Genomic DNA, 6,665 nt, shown 5'->3' on the forward strand with positions numbered 1-6,665 from the left:
TTGTCATCCCAGACACTTCCAGCAATTCCACCATAACCCATGTTATTCTCAATGTTTGTGTAATATTCTCAATGTAAGTGTTGAACTTAGGGGCTCAGAGAGACCTACAAAACTACACTAGCTATATGGGAATAAAATACCTTGAATTTCTATCACAAAGGGTTACAGCAGCACTTGTTTTTAAAAATTCTCTCCATGGGAAAAAAATTTGAACGGCCAATAATTTCTGAATTTCTTCTTTATTTCAAAATATTTTATATCTCTTTCAAACTGGCAATAGCTGACAGGGAAAAAAAAAAGTTTTGCACCAAAATGAAAATCTATATTCATCATTCAGCATGACTTTTTAAAACAAAAGAAGTATTGTTTTTTCTGTCTTTTAGTCTCTGCTGTTTTGCAGGGGAAAATATTTCCTCTCTTTGATTTCATGATTTGAATAAGTTTTTAAGACACATTTAACAAGACAGAATACAGTGTTAAAAGAAAGAAATAAAAATCAATAAAACCCAAAAGAATTAATCCAGAAATCTCTGGTAGCTCAAAAGTACCATTCACTTGAAAAAGTTTTAAAGAAATTAATTATTCACTCCGACACTGTGCTGAATACTCTTTGTACAATGAATCATCTCTCTGAATTGACTGGAACTGGCAGAGCTAAAGGCCAATATACTGTTTGCTTTCTCCCCTCAAACTTGTGTTCTTTCGAGAGGAACCAGGCTTGTCTCTTCCCATACCAGTGCAGACACTGAAATGGCTCAAAGAGCAGCCTCACAAAAGGCCAAACATACATGCTTACAGAGCCTAAAGCATGAAAAGCCTTCAGTACATCCTTAGGGGACCTTAAAACCATCTACCCTCAGTGCTGGGCATCCCCCTGCAAGGAAGGGTTTCACCCCAGAGGTGTTTCACCCCCAGAGGCAGCCTGGGGCTGTGCTGGGCATCCCCCTGCAAGGAAGGGTTTCACCCCTGAGGTGTTTCACCCCCAGAGGCAGCCTGGGGCTGTGCTTCTCAGCCAGCCAGACTGAGAGCGCCACGCTGCAAGGAAGCCATCCCTGTGTGGATGGCATCTTTGCTCTCTCATCCATTGCTGCCCTCCAGGTATATGCCCAAGCAGCGATGAGCGATGGACCTGGCTAAGTTCAGATGGGTTTCAGAATACTTCTAGTTTCAAACCATCATTTTTGCTGCAAAGGAAGTGCACAGGGTGGAGTCTTCTTTTTGCCTGACTCAAGAAGAGTTAAACAATCTTACTGATCTTCACCCTCACACAAAGTCAGCCACCAGACAAACCCAGCCATCCTTAGCCACCATTCTGTGATGCCACATTCTCTTTACTTTTGCAAGCAGAAAAAGGCTGACACTTGCCATTGCCTTCAGAGAAAGAAGAGTGCAAGCAATTTGCTTTCAGCTCTGTAACTTGGCCTTTCCATACCTTGGATGAAGTTTCTGGAGAAGTTGTGTTTCTGGCAATACATAACTCAGACTTACAGGTAAATTAGTGTTGTAGTAAATAATTTCCCTTTTAAGAAAATATATTCAAATAACCCCTGAAGGGGGAAAAAAAGAAAAATGAAGGACTAATAGAGAGAAAAATACTTACAGCTCCATCTGTTGCTGGAGATGGGTAGTAATTTAACTGCAAAAAATTCAGAAGCCAAATCTACCACTTGGTAGACTGATATGAGTTCTAGCTAAAGGAGCTGAATTCTGAAGAATAAATCAAGCTCCAAGTGTAAAAAATAGTGGTTTTACAAGTGTCAGATTTTTTTTAAAATGAGCCAAATAGGAACTATAAAAATATTTAAAACTCACATAAATGCTTACAATACATGCCAAAGTGAAATCTGAACTGTAAGTAAATCATCCCTGTAAGTAATGGATGACAGTGCCACTGCTATTAAAAAAGAGACATTTCATCTCTAGAGACTACAAAACTGCCCTGGATCAACAGTTATTCTCCTCCAAGCCTATCTTGCATTGAACATGACAGAAACACAATTATTTCTGAAATCTCGGAGTGTTATCAGAATCTCAGTATTAAATAAAGGTATAATGGTACCTAAATAGATATCATAAATCTGTTTACTTTGCTGTCATTAGAATTTTGCAAAAAATATTTTAAACAAAAAATTAGAATAATACAGAGATCAGACATTATGATAATAATATAATTAATTAATATAATAATACATTATGATAAAGGTATTATAATGTCTGTTCTTTCTAGAAACTGAAAAGTGGCTCTTTTCAACTATCTGTGTAGATGATTAATTCATGCTCAGCAAAACCATGGGTTTTCTCATTCAATTAGTGAAACACAGCTAGGTTTCATCTCCGTTAGTTCATTATATTCAAAAGTCCAGTGAAATAAAAGAGTTACAAATGGGTTTGCATGTTTCTGATTTTGGACAATTCACCAGGGACATACTTCTGCTTGTCAAAATGGCAAAGTAATGGCTAGTTTTGGCAAAATGTACTTTTCTGGACTAGCAATAAAGGCACATTATAGACGGTCTTTAGATGTCAATTATATGGGATTAAGGTGGGTAAGCTGAATTTACAGTTAGTAAAAAAATGTATTTTTCACGATGAAGGCTTGCAAGTACTGTGTGCAAATGTAAGTGCGCATGAAGGAAAGACAAAGAATTTGTGTTTTTAAGAATGGCTGCAGTGTGTGTGTGTGGTGCCCTGGATTACCCTCAGAATGTGCAGATGACCGATACCAAAGGAAGTGGAAGGAACAGCATGTTCACCAACTACAGAGCCAGGAATAACAGAAGCCACACATTCAACAACAGCCATATGACTACAGGCAGGCTCTGATCAGGCTCTTCCATTCAGGGTTAACATAATGTTTATATGGAACAGAAAAATGGGCCTTGCTTACAGAAAGATGCGTATTTCTCCAAGAAATGTCTGCCCAAGGAACAGGAAGCAGTACCTGCAGCCTCTTGGCTGAACAGTTAGATGAACCCTCAGACTACAGGTGCTGGCTACAGGAACAGGATTTGAAATTCTGTTTCCAGAAAGAACACACCTTTCTCTGTGTTTCACCACAGATACCAGCATCCCCAGTTCTCAGTGTACAAAAGAGATTTTCTGACTGGGAGTTTACTCCTGCACACAGTGAAACAGGAGAGTCAATGAGCAGCAAATGGAAGCAGGGCTCCATCCTTGTCTTTATTAATTATTTAAGAGTCCTCGATGTTTTAACACAAAGAAGTTTTCAAAATGTAATAGAAATACACCTCCAAGCTAACAAACATCTTCAAAATATCCCAAGTTAAGAATCCAAGGATTAACCCAGGTTAACTACTAATTCCAGATAACTACTTCTGGAATAATCATTACAATTTCACATGTGCTTTTAAAATTCATATGTGAAGTAAATTTAATCTGTTTGCCCTTACCTGTTATTTTGTCCCCAGGCCTCTTTTTTATCCTCATATCAGTGAAATATTTAAGACAATTATTTGAATTAATACAGTAATAGAAAAACATAGTTAAATTTTTTTCTTGAAAAATAAAATCTCCTCAGACATCATAGTAGGGACCAGCATTCAGGTTAGCCTGGAGAGCACACAACAGGGCAGGATAGAGGTGAGATCAGTACGGATCATAGGTGAGAGATGCACGGTATTCTCCCTTCTCACGGGGGAACTCTGGGAGGAGGGGAGACAGACTCACATCCAGTCCCTCCTCACAGATCCCTGCAGTCACTGTATGAAACAAATTGCTGACCTCAAAGGTGTAAACTGCGGGTAGATGAGGGTGTGCTGCCCACCAGGAATTTGTTGCTAGCAGTCATGCTTGAACTCTTGAAAGGGGCACCTTGCAACCACCTGCCTTCCTCAGAGCTCGGGCTGCCAGGCTGGTGCCTTGGAGGGTGGTTCCGCACTGCGCCTGGCTGTAGTAGAGAGCCCACTGCAGAAAAGCCATCCTGGACAGCACTCCAGGCTGTGCAGTGCCAGACAAGGTGGCTGCTGTCCCTGTAGCCCCTGCTGAGGTGTCCCACAGGCCGTGGCCATCTGCCATGCTCTGGTGCCTGTCCGTGCGTGGGAGCGCTCTCTGCCTCTGCAGGAAGAAGGCAGCGCTGGTTCCAGGTTGGAGCAGCCCCTGTGCTGGGAGCCCAGCAGGTGCTGGGGGACACAGGGCTGCCAGGGAGCATTTCAGCAGTGGGACAGGAACAGTGGCAGAGCTCCAGAGCTCCAGCCTGCGCCCTGGTGCTGCTTAATGCTATATATCTGACTGCATGCATTATATTTACATAAACAAGTGCTTCCCCTGCCACCCAGCACAGAGGGTATCAAAAAATCCAGTGACAGTCCTTACTTTAGGTGCTGCTTGCACAATCATTTGCTTCCTTCTTCTGGCTTGAATGTTTTTATTTATTCGACATGTTTTTCCTAAGGGGATATGATTCTGTTTTCCTTACTTGCAAGGCAGTAAGTTGGGAACAAAACAAAAATTAATGTTTCATAAAGAAGCCTAACTAAGGCAATGGTGTGAATGGACAAATTGAGCCCCATCTCAGGAAAAGGGCTGTGTCCACAATCAATGTAACACTTGCAGGTACCCCTCTACAGTCCCTTCAAATCATCTGTCTCTAAGGCACCAAACAGCCTTGCTACAGATGGCTGCCCAGCACCATGCTCATGTGTGTGTTCCATCAGCCTGGCATCAGCTTGCCTGGCTCATACCAGCATTCCTGGCAACTCCCGAGTGCCTTTCCCAAGACAGCATGGCTTCAAACAAAAAAATTCAAGCACAGCCCAGAACCTCTTGAACATAAAATTGAAGGTGACGTGCACAAGTCAATGCCAAAGAGTTTTGATTTAAGTAGCCTTTGTGAAGAAGGTGTAAAGGAAAGCATTGTAGGTCTGAAAGGAATGCAGGGAGAAGCCAGAAACACAAAACTCCAGAAAATGAAATAAAATTTCTCTAAATAAATAAATAAATAAATATATTAAATAAAATAAAACTCCAGGAAATAAAAATGTAGAAAGGAGGTAACGGAGGACTACAATAAGGATGGGTGAATGTATTTCCCCAGCAAGTAAACTGAAAGGCACAGGAAGGGTCCTTCCTACCCAAGTGGAATGTAGGGCTTAAAATTTAATTAGCGCTTTCTTCTGTCCTTTTTGATCTTTGCACAAAGCCTTTCTTCACACAAAGGACAGAGAGGTTTCTGTGGGGCTGTGTGGCAGGGCAGCCAGTCTCCCTCGGTTCAGGCATTTCCCGTATTTCCCGGCATAAATGGGATGCCTCTCCCTGTCCTTCCTGCCTGTCCCTCGACCTCCGGAGGAAGGTATTCCCGGGACATTTCTCTGCGGCAAACGCGCCGGCCCGTGTGACAAAAGTTTCAGCGGAGCAATTTGCCCTCGCCCCCCGAGAAGTTGAAACATTAGCCCAGGAGCAGCCAACACCATCTCCCCCGCCCGGGCCGGGCTTGAGCTCCGCTGTCGCGGCCGGGCCGGAGCGGGGCTGGCGGGGGAGCGGCGGGAGCGGCACCGGCGGGAGCGGGGAGCGCCCCTCGGCTGCACAGAGCCTTTCTTCAAAAACAAAACACTGAGCGAATGTCCCTTCTCTCTTAAATACCTCAGCTCTAAGGAAATGGCAACGAGGGTTGCCACAGAAATTGTGCCGAGCAGACCGCACCTGCGGGAGACCCCGCACGGCAGGAGAGCTCAGGGACACACACACACACACCTTTCGGCGGCCTCTGTCGCGGAGGCGAAATGTGACCGACCCACTCGAGGGCGCCTCTTGCTGTGGAGAGAGCCTGCTGACGAGCAGGAACTTCTCGACAAGATCTCAGGGTCCTGAGAAGCTGAGAGAAACGCCAGTAGAAGTTCCTGACATCTGCACCATCCGCCTTGCATAATTTTGCATTTGAGATGCACCCGTAGGAGAGGACCCTGTCATGAGGAAAGCATCACCACCTTTATCCTGTGTGGGAAGCGCGAAAATGTGTTACTGGGATGATCAAAGCTGTGGGGGAAAGGAGTATCGTGTTCTCACCAGTTCTACGCTTTGCTTGAATTAAACTCCGGAAAAGCAATAAATTACTAATAACTTACCCGGTCATGCTTCCTATTTTGCTTTTAAAGGCCACATATCTCTGAACGGATCGCAGAGACCTCAAACATATTTCTTTTCAATCATACGAAGAGATATTTCACAAAGAGCATTTTTATGCGACCTTAAGAAGAAAAAATAATATTTTTTTAAAAAGCCCTAAAGCGAGTTGCCCTGAGCAGCTGCCTCCCAAAGCCGGTCGCTCTCAGGGTTGGCTGCAACGCCCGCCCGCGCTTAATTTTCTGCCCCGGCAAATCCTAATTCCTATGAAGTCTGAAGGCTTAGTTATATTTAAAAGTTCATTTCGGGAGCAGCTATCCCAAGCAAAAATCAAGCAGTGTATGCTGACAGCCACCACAAAATGCGATTTTTAGGCATTCGTTAAAATTCACGCACTTCTGCCCTCTGCCCAAGATTCCCAAGTGACCTGTCCCCAATGCACGTCAGCGCCAGCCGGGGCTTCACAGCACACGGGCGTAACGGGTCGGGCTGTAAACTGGGGGCTTGGTTTGATCGGTTTGGTTTTCGGTTGGTTGGTTGGTTTATAGCGGGGTGGTTGTTTTGGTTTTGCTGCTTTTTTTCCCCCT

Source organism: Melospiza georgiana, chromosome 6 (assembly GCF_028018845.1).
Source record: "Melospiza georgiana isolate bMelGeo1 chromosome 6, bMelGeo1.pri, whole genome shotgun sequence".
NCBI classification, from domain to species: Eukaryota; Metazoa; Chordata; class Aves; order Passeriformes; family Passerellidae; genus Melospiza; species Melospiza georgiana.